General features: G+C 32.3%; 1 non-coding gene and 1 pseudogene across 1 annotated transcript; both read right to left on the bottom strand.

Moving 5' to 3' along the window:
* Positions 1 to 4,092: 4,092 nt before the first annotated feature.
* Positions 4,093 to 4,199, bottom strand: LOC123637549. The gene has a single exon (XR_006734918.1). It is a non-coding gene; the product is annotated as a U6 spliceosomal RNA (small nuclear RNA).
* A 7,497-nt stretch (positions 4,200 to 11,696) lies between these two features.
* On the bottom strand, positions 11,697 to 12,720 carry LOC123636518 (annotated as a pseudogene).
* Positions 12,721 to 14,391: the final 1,671 nt, after the last annotated feature.

Raw genomic sequence — 14,391 nt, 5'->3', positions numbered from 1 at the left:
CAATGTGACAGACCATAATTTTTTTTCAAGTATATGCAGAGAAATGACAGTGAAGGCATTAGCCAGTGAGAAATTGAAAGTATCATTTAGACTTCCCATTTCAGCTCTGACATTTGAAGAACTTAGAGGACATCACTGCCATCCTTAAAGTTTTGATAGGTCTTGGTCAAAAACAAGGAAATAAGGAAAGTCTGAGAAATTGTCACAGCCGAGAGGAGCCTAAGGAGATGTCACTACTAAATAACGTGATGTGGCACCCCAGATGAGATTCTAAAAGAGAAAAGGCAAAAAATAAGTTAATCTGAATAAGCTAGGTGCATTGGTTAATAATAATGTATCAGTATTTGTTCATTAATTGTAACAAATATACCATAATAATGTAAGATGTTAGTAATAGGCAAGATTAGGCAAGAGGGATATGGGAACTCTATATCTTCTTCTCAATTTTTCTGTAAATAAAAGACTCATTTTAAATGTTGAATTTTATTTAAAAACAACCAAAACTGTTATTTAGTTAGCATATGAACTTGTACTTTTCCTAACTTTTATTTTTCAGATAATTAAAACAATTCATCAATCAATTTGTCCTGAGAAGGACATGTTAGGAAATACCAAACCAACAGAAAATTAACTACGTTTCTACTTTCCTTTTTTCTACAATAAACACACCTAGGGGGTGTGGGTTTCACCTATAAAACCTCAGTCTTCCTTTTACTTTACTTCAGATATAGAACAAAATTTGCAAAACAAGCCATATACAGTGTATCTCACCACATCAGCACATTTCTTTAGCTTGAATTTACAGAAATGTCAAGACTCTAAAGCATCAAATGATACAAAACGCAAATCAGCAATCAAGACAAATCCTTCTTTTCAACAAAACACAAGTGTCACTTTATAGAACTGCCTTAAAAATTTAAGGTCAAAATATGGTGTCTTTAATTGCTAAGTGCTGTCAAATACGATCAAATAAAAATTGTGTCAAAAACTATGGTAACACACTTCAGATACAGACAAGAGTAACCTTCCCAGAGGAAGGTGAGTTATTGAGAGACCTCGGCTTTTCCAAAAAGAAAGAAGCAGTGGTTCACACTGTTTGCACATCCTTCTTCAATTCTTGATGATACACGTGGAGTCATAGACTCTAAATATCACTATCCTCTATTCCTCCAAGACATTACATTATAAACACTAAACTGTAATCTTGAAACAGTAGGAATGTGGAGTCATAGACTCTAAATATCACTATCCTCTATTCCTCCAAGACATTGCATTATAAACACTAAACTGTAATCTTGAAACAGTAGGAATTTGGCTAGTTCTACCAGATAGTCCTACTGGTAGAAAGGAGCTAATGTAGATAAGTAAATAGTGATTACATTGCAAATCAATAGAGTAATAACACTTTGGTAGGTAAGTCCCAACACAAAAAATATGGTGCAGGTAGTGAGATGAATTAACGTGGGCTTTCATCTTTTTTCTCTTTCTTTTTTTTTTTAAATTGGTAAATGTAAGCTTCCAATTTCAAAAGTCACAGTCTATTAATTAAATAGAAAAATTAGTTAAAAATAGCATTTAAATCCTTAAGTCATAGCCATAGATCTTATTATTTTATTCATTAATCTTTAAAATTTCAAGTGTTAAAGAAATATCACTTTTTGGAAGGCTTTGGTTATAGTTAGAACAAGTCAACTAAATATTTCAATCATTAGCTGCGCTTGAAAATATATGAATTCTCTATATATTTAAACTGCCCAACTTTATTTTTAAGCACTAAAAGGCTTGAACAAGCAAGCTGAAAATAATAAGCCAAATTTTCCCAAACACTTAAATGATTCTTATAATTAACTAAAATCATTAAAAATATAAATTTAGTGCTCCAAAACTACACTGTTTGCAATCTACCAAATTATCACATATTTTTCCTTTTACAATATCATAACTGAATACAATTTTTTAAATACAAATTTTTGTTTTATTTTAGTATCATATCCAAAGTACATAAAAATTGTCAGCATGCTCCAATAGACTACTGAACATTCTTTACCCAGATTCACCAACTGTTTACATTTTTTACAGCTTAATTATATTCTCTCTCTTTCTCACACACATATTCTATATAATTTTTTCTGAACTATTTGAATATAAGTTGGAGATATCATGTCCTTTGTACCTAAACACCTCAATTTGTATTTCCTAAGATCAGGGACATTCTCTTATATAATCATAGTGAAATGATCAAAATCAGAAAATGTAACATTGATATAATATTATTATCTAATCAACAGTGCATATTCAAATGACAATCAGTTGAATATGTCTACCTTTTTATTCTAATACAAAATCCAGCTCAGATTCATACATTACATTTATTTGTCATATATATTTAGTGTAATTTATTGTAGAATTATGAAGCCTTTCAAGTCATTTTTGATGTAGATGTTTTCAAGTTCATCAGTTCTATCAGTTGTGGCTTTACATATTTTAACTTCAGTTATTGAGTATATACATATTATTATTACCTTCCTCATAAATGATATATGTGTCTCAGTATTAAATTTATCTATGTATGTATACTCCCTGTCCTGAAATGTATTTACACTGATATATTTAGCCACCTTGGCTTTTCTATGATTGCTCCTTTCATGGTTTTTCCTGTTCTTTTACTTTCATCCTACTTGTGTCTTTATGTTTGGAATTAATCTCTTGTAGGTACCATATAAATAGATCCTAATTTTTATGTGAAAATTCTTCATTTTTAATTGGAGTTTTTACTGCATTTAAATTTAAAGTCTACTTGCTATGATTTTATTCACATTTAACATACTATTTGCTATGGTTAGTGTTATGTCTACCATTTTGCTATATCTTCAACTGTTTTGTGTTCCTCTAATGTTCCTTCATTTCCTTGATCTGTTTTTGTCTAATATGCTTTTAGTATTTTGATTGTATTCATTAGGCTTTTTAGTTATAAAATTTTATGCACTACTGTTTAGTAATTACTTTAGGATTACAATATGTATATTTTTTCAATACCATTTTCTTTAGATTTAATATTGTACTAAAATCAACTATTATAAGTTTTTTTTTTATTTCAGCACATTAGGGGGATACAAATGTTTAGGTTACATATATTGCCCTTGCCCCCACCCCCTAGTCAGAGCTTCAAGCATGTCCATTCCCCAGATGGTGCACATCAGACTCATTATGTATGTATATACCCATCCTCTTCTCCCTCCTCCCATCTGCCCGACACCCGATAAATGTTATTCCTATATGTGCACTTAGGTGTTGATCAGTGAAACCAATTTGATGGTGAGTACATGTGGTGCTTATTTTTCCATTCTTGGTATACTTCACTTAGTAGAATGGGTTCCAGCTCTATCCAGGAAAACACAAGATGTGCTATAGCACCATTGTTTCTTATAGCTGAATAGTACTCCATGGTATACATATACCACATTTTATTAATCCATTCATGTATTGATGGGCACTTGGGTTGTTTCCACATCTTGGCAATTGTGAATTGTGCTGCTATAAATATTCGAGTGTAGATGTCTTTTTTATAGAATGTCTTTTTTTCTTTTGGGTAGATGCCCAGTAATGGGATTTCTGGATCAAATAGTAGATCTATTTGTGTCTCTTTAATGTATCTCCATATTGCTTTCCACAGAGGTTGCACTAATTTTCAGTCCCACCAGCAGTGTATGAGTGTTCCTATCTCTCTGCATCCACACCAACATTTGTTGTTATGGGACTTTTTGATAAAGGCCAATCTCACTGGAGTTAAGTGATATCTCATTGTGGTTTTGATTTGCATTTCCCTGCTGATTAGAGACCTTGAGCATTTTTCGTGTTTGTTGGCCATTATTCTTTCTTCTTCTGAATAGTTTCTGTTCATGTCCTTTGCCCACTTTTTTATAAGGTTGTTTAATTTTTTCTTGCTGATTTTCCTGAGTTTGAAATAGATTCTAGTTATCAGTCCTTTATCAGATGTGTAGCATGCAAATGTTTTCTCCCGTTCTGTAGGTTGTCTGTTTGCTCTCTTGATAGTTTCTTTGGATGTGCAGAAGATTTTTAATTTGATCAGGTAAAAATATGGAACACCTCACAGATTTGCATGTCATCCTTTTGCAGGGGCCATGCTAATCTTCTCTGTACCATTCGAATTTTAGTATATGTGCTGCCAAAGTGAGCACTATTATAAATTTTCATGAAATAAAAATATTATCTATGATAAAATTTATCATTGATAGTGCTATTTATTCTTTCCTATAGATTTGTAAATTCAAAGTATATCATCTTGTGTTATTTCCATTCTGCTTGAAAAAAAATGTTCTTATCATTTCTCATGATGTAGGACATAGGTCTGTTGGTGATTGGTTTTCTCAGCATATACTTTTCCAAAATTGCATTTTTTGTCTTCACATCTGAGGGATATTTTCCCTGATTATACAATTCTTGGATGGCAGTTGTATTGTTTTGTTTTTCAGTACACTAATGCTGTTGTTTCTTTTTCTTTTGGTTTTCGTTGATTCTGATAAGCAGTCAGCTATAATTCATATCATTGTTCCCTTGTCATTTTTTTCCAGATGTTTTCAATTTTCTTTTTCTATTTGGCTTTTAGCAGAATGATTATCAATTACCTAGGCTTGACCTACTTTACAAATATCTTCCTTGAGTTTCACTGGGAAATGTATAAGTTTCTCAAAAACAAAAGTGGCAAATTTTGTCCAATTTTTCTATAAATTTTGTTATGCCACCTTACTGTTTCTCTTTTATGGATACCAATTCTGTGTATTATTATAGATCATTTGATATTATTTCATACCACACCAATGCATATTTTTAAATTTCAATCTGTGTTATTTTCATTCTTTGTAATAGCTTTTTTTAACTTATTATCTTTAAGCTGACTGATCCTTTCCATTCCTGTTTTCAATCTTCCTTTAAACAAAGCCAGAAAATTTGTCATTTCATTTAGTTTTAGAATTTCCATTATTTTTTTTACCATATTATGTATTTCTTTCTGGAGATTCTACAGTAGTCTTTCATAATGACCACAGTTTTCTTTGAAGAGTTGAGAAAACTCATAAATGCTGCTTAAAAACTATTGTCTGCTAATTCCATCATCTTGGTCATTGTGAAGCCCCTTGCTTTGACTACTTTTTTCTTTATGAAGGGTCATATTTTCCTATGTATTCACATGTCTAGTAGTATTTTATTGTATATTTTACACTGTAGGCGATTTAAAGATTCTGGATTCTTTTGTCTTCCTCTAAAGACTCTTGATTTTGTTGTCATTTTTCTAGCAGACAGGTAATTTGGCCATACTCAAACTCTGAACTCAATGACCTCTGCCAAGGCTAACTCCTGAAACAACCCCATTCATTCAGCCTTCCAACTGCTCCTTGTGGCTGGCAACATCGGAGCGTCCTCAATGCTGCACAATTCAATGGCAAAGTTTTTATGCAGATTTGAGGGTTCACCTTTTTGTGGGTTCCAGCTTCTCAGATTTCTCCATGTACTTTCAGGTACTCTATTAGTCCCAGATTCAATTCTCTTACTCCTCAAGCTAGTAAGATTATCGATGTCTCTCTGCTTGAGTTACAGCCACCCTATTCAGATGGACTGGGATATGCCCACGCATGTAAGAACCAACTTTTCCAGTGTTACACAGCTCAATTCTCTTCTTTCAAGAATCAACTCTCCTCTAGTTTCTTCCTGCTTTTATTTTTTCTTCAGTGATGTCAACTTTATTTACATTTTGTTTAAAGTTTGTAATTGCTATGTGCCAAAGGATTACTTCAATGCAAGCTATATCATTACCAGTAATGTAAGCTTAATGACATTTTAAATTGGATTCATATGCTAATCTAATTATCTAATGTGACAATTTTTCTTAAACATTAAAACCATTTTATTAATAAACATATACACATTATTTTAAACTTAAAGGTAATAAAGTATGGATTTGACTTGTTTCTTAATTTTGGCACTCATACTTAAATTTCCAAGTGTTTAGAAGATACTTAACATCTAAGGAAAATTAATTTATCACCTCAGGTAAGCTGAGAATCTTATTCCAATTAATTGAGTTTCCTATGTCATATCAGTTATTTATGACAGGACAAAAGTTAAAACCATGCTATGGTTTTGTATACATCAAAAACTAAGAAGAAGAACTCAAGAAATTGGGTTATATATTTCCACAGTAATTCTTCCTAAGCCACAGATGCATACACACTGAGGCTTTTTAAGGCACTTTGACAACATGGGACTGCAAGTGCATTCTCCTCATGCATATAAATTTTTACCACATAGTTTCTGTCTCTTGGTTTAAGAGATATCCTTACAAACTTATGTTTTCTTAGAATGACATCTGCATCTGTATTCCTACACATACTTACCCTTCAGTGAACCATTCTGAAGTCTGGTGGAGTTCCTCATCATTTACAAAATTTTTCTCTAGCCATACATATTAATGTTAAAATTAAAATATTAATGTTAAACTTAAAATTTTTATAAATATAGTTTAAATGCACTTAATTAGATCCTAAATATCTCTATGCCTGCTTCTTTGGTTGCAACTCTAAAGAGATGCTAATAATATAGTGGATAGCCTATGTAGGATAACATATAAATGCATATTATTTATGGTAATAGTTGCTATCATTGCACAAGCACTTGCAAGATCTGAGTATATATCTAAGTAATTCGGTAGTATTTTTTGAAAAAAGGAAGGTACTGTTATTATCCCTATTTTATGTATTGTGCAAAAAGAAGATAAAAACATTACAAAGACATGGTGAAATAAAAAACACTAATAGTACATGGTGTCCCAGATAGGGGGCGTGTGCAGAATCTGAGAATGTTACAGATCTGATGGCAAGAAGAAAGGTCCCTTGCTGAAGGAATTAGATCATAATCCGAATATCATGTTAAGTGTTCAGGCATATGGCAATAAGATAGAAACTATGTTTTTACAAACAGAGTGCAAAATTGGGGCCTGGTTATTTGATGTTTGCTGATGTCCAGTTGCCAGAATTAAGGAGTTGCATAAAATAGAAATGCAACAGTTTTGAAAAATTTCAATCCATAAATAGTAAACAACATTTAGCAGTTGGAGGTTAAGTTGCTTTAAGTGAGAAAATTGAAAGGGTGTAAGAGCACTTAACTAGATGATTTATTTATTTAAATGAACTATTTTATGAAAAAATATAAACTTAGATACAAAATCAAGTTCAAATAGTTAAATATAAATACTGATATTTTGCCTAGAAGGAAGGAATTAAATAATACTAATTAGTTAAAAATTAAACCATATTTTACCATTATCAATTATAATCCTTCCATTAATAAAAAAATTAGTGCATGTAATATATATGCTTTAGTAGAAGATGACAAAACACCAGGAATCAAAAACATGATTAAATAAAATAAATGGTTAAAACACCTTGTTAATGCATTGTTAAGTCATAAAATGAAACAAAAAGTAAATAAATCTGTAATGTAGTGTGAATCTTGTTTGTGGATTTTTAAACAATCTAATTTTTTCAAAAAAAATTAAAATACTGGATGCAATGAAAATAATTGAGGAAACTTGCTTCTAAACCATAGCTGAAGTTAATCAACTTCAAATGCTTAGGGAGGGGATCTAGTAAGTAGACTTAATGTCTATAGCCTCATAAAAGGCATGCATTTATATAAAAATGATTATTATGTAAATAAATGCAATATTAAATCACACAGTTTTAAGTTATGCTACATATTTAATTATATTTTTAAATATAGAAGCATAGGACAAGTAAGACATAAATACTTTTCCAGAGAACTGAACACTTTTAAAGTATGTTACTATATATACACACACATATATATAAAATATATTGAATATATTTATAGAATACATATTTCTCATATATGTTATATATGATGCTCTACGTTATTCAGTGTAAATTATGCTATATATTTTATTGCATCAACTATTCTAAGATGTGATTTTTAAGTTTAAAATAATCGTCTGCACAACTACTATTTATGCATTCACTTTCACGTAATGTCAGTAAAATGTGTTGGTATTGTAATCATTTCCTTCATGCTCTGGTTTACAATGCTTTAAAAGTGCTATGCACATAAAGAGTCAATAAATATATGTTGCAGGAATGAACAGGTGAATAAATGGCTTTATGAGATACTAGGGATGGTTTCTCTATCTATAACACTAATCACTAGTAATCACATACACATCTATTTTTTAAGGATTGTCTTAACTAGCAAATTTTCCTGTGAAAACTTTTCTCATCCTTCATACAATGTTTCACTTCTTTTAAATTTCATTACATTTTATAGCTTTTTTACATCACTTATATTTCTCTGTTTCTATATTTTTTGTCCAGTTGATATGGACCTCTCACCTTAAAGAAACCTGTCTTACTCAGGTAATGACTCACTAAAAACAAAATAACACCAGCAACACCACCAACAACAATAACAACAAAAAAGGTATCCATTTATAAACTTCAACAGACTGTTCTCAATTTTTGCATATTCTTTTTAACTATACACTTCTTTTTGTGTTGCAGTATGAGTGTTACCATCTTGTTATTGATCATTCTAGAATATTTTCTCCCACGTTGACCATGGTACCTTCAATTTCCTTCATGACACAAACTGGCATACATGTTCATTCATTTCACGCCCCTCAGAAGTGGGTCAGATTCACTTTTCAGCACCCACTACCATTCTGACTTTTCTCAATCCCTTACATTCGATGACACTCTCTCCCTATCTGTTCTTATCTGTGTATTATCTAAGATCTTAAACTGTTTCTACTCTCAGCTCTGCCATGTAAACATGAGCAACTCTAATCAGTTTCCCAGGGGCAAAGAGTAAACATTAAACACAACACAGGTAAGACAACCTATTTAGAGTAGGACCTAGCACATGCCAATGGTCTATCAATGTTTGTTATTGCTAATATTTTTAAACTAATGGAAACTCTCACTTCTACCTTAAAAAAGTTTCTCTTCAGTACCACATTCAAAAGAAATACATCTAATGTCGCAGGGGCTTTGAACGTAATCGGTTATGTGCTTGATAACTCTGCCAAACTACATTCATCTCATAGCACCTCTTTCAAAAAGAGGTGTTTATGTTCCATATTTGTAGTTTACTCTTCCCCCTTCTAAGCCAACTAAAAGTGGACTTTCTTCTACATAGTTCTGCCAAAACAGGTCATTTTCATGCTTAAGCCAATAGTCTATCTCATCTTCATTTTTTGTGGATGTCTCAGTGACATTTGAAAGAATTACCACTTCCCTGCCCTGTCCTCCAGAAACACTGTTTTCTCTGTCTTCCAGGACACTACATAACTTGATTTTTTTTTTCTTATCTTTCTATCCCTCCTAAGTCTGTTTTGCTGCCTTTCTTTCCTTCAATAGTCAAGTCATCAACACTCTCCCTCCATCTTCTCTCCTTTGTATATACCCATCACTAATCGGTATCTTCAGATTATCATGTTCAAAAAAGTACTATTGTCCAAAAGTACATGTCTAAAAAATTTCATGGAATTTCTATCACAATGGAATCTACCCATATCTTCTCCAATCATTAAATGTAATCACTACTACCCAGCTATATGGCTAAAAACTGGTGTTACCTTATTCCTCTATATCCTTTGTATCTCCTCTAACTTCAAAACATATCTCTAATCTGACTATACCCTAATATTTGACATGTTCTGATCCCAGACTAACATCCAAACGCAACTTCCTCTAACCTCACTCTGTTCTTATATATACTCCAGTAACCTTGATTTTTTTTTTCAGTTTCTTAAGTATTCCAGGTATTTTTTGTTTTTTCTCAAGTAATTCACACTTGGTGATTATTCCTTCTAGAAATGTTCTGTATACAAAATTCTATGGTTTCATTTCTTATATGTATCTCCTGAACCAAGTGCCTTCTCGGGGAAATGCTTGAATAAGCTATCTTACCTAATACATGTCTCCAGCTACTATCAACCATGTTAACGTATGTTATCCTCTTTATAACAAGTCTCAAAACCACAACGTTATGTTATTTTTAATTGTTTTCACATATTTATTATTTATCTGATGCACCTTTAATGTAAGATTATTGAGGAGAGGGATTCCACCTATCCTCTTTGCCTTTTAATTCACTGTGCGAGGAAGAGTGTCTGACACATAACAGGTGTTCGATAAATGTTTGTTGACTAACAGAAAAGAAGAGCAGGCAATGGATTAGAGGTGAGAAATTCATGGAAATTTTGAGATTGAGCAATATCCCTCTTAAAACCAATTATTTCTAAATCAAGCATTGATTATAAAAACACTATCAGTAACATTTATCACCTTAGAGAATAATGAGGTAAACATGTGTTTAAATAAAGTTGGACCTCTTAAGTATCAAAGACAAGTGCTTGGAAAAATAGTTTTTGAATAAATGTTTTTCTCCACAGATGCTGTCTACTTTAACATGTATATCCCTGTAAGCTGAATTGTTTGTCTTTTTCCCTCTTATTAGACCTCACATTGTTAATGAGTTAATTTTTCCTGTCTCTTGAAATTTTCACTCTTCTTTGACTTCTTCCTTCTGACTGTGAGAATTTTCAAAAATCTTTCATATTAAAAACAGAATAATAAGCTGCCTTCTCCTTGAATGCACCTTTCATCCTTTTTCCCATTCTTTTTCACTAAGCTTCCTGAAAGAATAAACATTATATAATATTTCCATTTTTATCATTCACAGTCAGTCCTCGTTTAATCAAAATCCTCCACTATCACCTATCTACCTAAAGCTCAATCACTTCATTGTCAAGTCCAATGTGGTCTCTGTGGCCATCCTATTTCTAACTCTGCAGTAGTCAGCATCACTGATGTCTCTCTTACCACATATAGCCTGTTTCCCAATGGAGGCTTTAAAATTCTCTCTTCTCTTTGGATTCCTTCTATACAAGTTTTTCTATTGCTTCTTTTTGTCACCATATCAAAACCTTTTGTAGCTCCTCTTTGCTCTTTCTGTACATTGTGGAGACATATATGTATTCTCCTGATATAGTCATTCTTTGTCCTATTCTTTTCTGAGTTTATATGACATCTACTTTCATGGCTAAAACTAACATCCATAGATGTAACCTTAAATTTTTCTTTCCCACCACACTAAGATATTGCATAAGCAAACTTCCAAACCCCAAGAGGATATCTGTTCTTGGATGGATGAAGATCTGATTAAGCATTCAAAATGCCGTATTCAACTTTTCTGCAGTACCTCTTTTAAATAAACAAATATATACATGTATGTGTATATATTATATATATATACACACACACACACATAACTTTTAGAAATGTTTGAAAGAAGACTTCAGTATTTACTTTCTTAGGGCAAAAATCTATATTGAAAAAATTTTATCATAATCTTTAATTGCAAATCATATATGACATAAGCATTATTTACACCCGTGACTAAGAAGGCTGTAAGAAATTTTCAGATACTAAAGACTTTCTTTTAACCTCAATTAATTTCCAACATCATTTCTTGCCATAAGCCACCAGTGAGTGAGTTTCCTGAAGTGGAATGTGCCTAATTATTTCTATTAAGGTTGGTGCAAAAGTAATTGCAGTTTCAGGCCATGAATTTTAAATCATTATAACTAGATTCAAACACATCTTTTATTAATCAAAATAGGAACCATTACAATCAACACATTTTTGCCAGTCAGAAATAAGTTTTTTTATTCCTGTAGCATAAAAATCTGTGCTTCAGGATTTGACAAACTCTTGGAAAGCATCTTCTGTATCCTGCTGGTTGTGGAGGTATTTTCCCTATAAAGAGTTGCCAAGATCCTTGAAGAAGTGGTAGTCCATTGGCAAGAAGTCAGGTGAATATGGTGGATGAGGCAAAACTTTGTAGCCCAATGTGTTCAACTTTTGAAGCATTGGTTGTGTGACAAGCAGTTGGGTGATGTTGTGGAGAAGAATTGGCCCTTTTTGTTGACCAATGGTGGCTGCAGGCATTGCGGTTTTCCGTGCATCTCACTGATTTGCTGAGCATACTTCTCAGATGTAATGGTTTCACTGGGATTCAGAAAGCTGTAGTAGATCAAAACAGCAGCAGACCACCAAACAGTGACCATGACCTTTTTTTGGTGCAAGTTTGGCTTTGTGAAATGCTGTGGCATTTCTTCGTCCAACCACTGAGCTGGTAGTCACTGATTGTTGTGTAAAATCCACTTTTCATCCCGTGTCACAATCTGACTGTGAAATGGTTTATTGTTGTTACATACAAGAAGACAACACTTCAAAACGATGATTTTTTTCAATTTTTGGTCATCTCATGAGACACCCACTTACCCAGCTTTTTCACCTTTCCAATTTGCTTCAAATGCCAAACAACTGTAGAATGGTTGCCACTGAGTTCTTTGGCAACTTCCTGTGTAGTTGTAAGAGGATCAGCTTTGATGATTGCTCTTATTTGGTTGTTGTCAACTTCCGATGGCTGGTCACTGCGCTCCTCATTTTCAAGGCTCTCGTTTCCTTTGCAAAACTTCTTAAACAACCACTCCACTGTATGTTCCTTAGAAGTTCCTGGGCCAAATGCATTGTTGACATTGAGAGTTGCTTCCGGTGCTTTATGACCCATTTTGAACTTGAATAAGAAAATTGCTCGAATTTGGTTTTTGCCTAACATCATTTCCATAGTCTAAAATAAATATCAAATAAACAGCAAGTAATATAAGCCATTAGCACAAAAACATAAAATGAGAAATGCACAATAAAATGATGAATAACATAACCACATTTATTTAAGAATGTACTTAAATAGGAAATGGCAAATTTCAATAATGCTAAAACCGCATTTACTTTTGTACCAACCTTATATATTCTTGGTGCCCACTATATTTAGCTACAATGAGGAGCTTCAATTCTATACAACTTAAGTATTTTAGATTTATCCGGCCTAAGGATAACATCAGTAGTACAGTAGATGATTTAGACCAAAAAAAAAAAAAAGGAGAGAGAGACAACTTAATGTCACACAAAATTGACATCCAAGTTCATATAATGTTAGAGTTTTACAAATATTTTCATGATAAGATAATTCAGGCCTGAATTGTTATTGAAATCAACATTTCAAAAGAGTCTCTTGGATTCTGAATCATGATCAGCAATCTCTCTGATTGTATATTAGTTTTTCACATGTAATAGTTGGAAAATGTTTTCTACTCCACAATATTGGTTACTATTCATTAGGGTAATACTCAAAATTTACATTAATGAGTCAATTTATAAAGGGTGAATCTGGATAGAAAAAAACTTTTGATATAACTATTGCTACACACTTTTACATTTTCCATTGTTCTGTAATGTACCTTATGTTCTCCTTCACAGAGGAATCACATTTGCTTTCAATTACAGTAAGAATTTCATTGGGCCCAAGTTAACAATCAGCCACACACTGGGGAAGAGAGTTTTTTGAAAGTAGAGTTCATTTCTCCACATGATTGGCATGGTAATGAGGCCTTTCTAGTGGTAACATTTTGGGATATTTTGTTTTATAAGTTCAATAAAATCTCTTCTCCTTGTACTTCTTTAAAGACGTTTTTGCACTAATAATGTTGGAAAAAAACACACTTATTTGTTCATTCAGAAGTAAATTAAACAGGTTGCATTAAATCTTGAGTATCAAAGTTTTGATTCAAATATTTCAAGTGAAATTGTATACTTCTTTTGAAAAACTTCTGATCATGATTTTTGCCCACATTTTAATGGGGTTGTTTGATATTTCATTGTTAATTTGTTTGAGTTCTTTGTAGATTCTAGATATTAGCCCTTTATTGGACGTATAGATTGCAAATATTTTTTCCCATTCTGTAGGTTGTCTTGACCAACAAACATAAGAGGAAATGCTCAACATCACTAGTCATCTGGGAAATGCAAATTAAAGCCACAATGAGATATCCCCTTACCCCTGTCAGAATGGCCATTATTAAAAAGTCAAAAAACAATGGATGCTGTTGAGAAGATGCAGAAAGAAAGGAATGCTGATACATTGTTGGTGATACTACCAGTTAGTACAACCTCTGTGGAAAACAGTATGGAGATTCCACAAAGAAATAGACGTAGGGTTACCACTTAACCCAGCAATCCTACTATTGGGTATCTACCCGAAGGAAAATAGGTCATTTTATCAAAAAGACACCTGCACTCAATTATATATTATAGTACAATTCACAATTGCAAAGATGTAGAATCAAACTAAGTGTCCATCAATTCATAAACAGATTAAGAAAATGTGATGTGTATATATATATATATATATATATATATATATATATATATATATATCACATATATATCATGGAGTCCT

Source organism: Lemur catta, chromosome 4, assembly GCF_020740605.2.
Source record: "Lemur catta isolate mLemCat1 chromosome 4, mLemCat1.pri, whole genome shotgun sequence".
Taxonomy (NCBI): Eukaryota; Metazoa; Chordata; class Mammalia; order Primates; family Lemuridae; genus Lemur; species Lemur catta.
The sequence above is the reverse complement of the archived record's forward strand: the minus strand, read 5'-3'. Positions and strand labels throughout refer to the sequence as shown.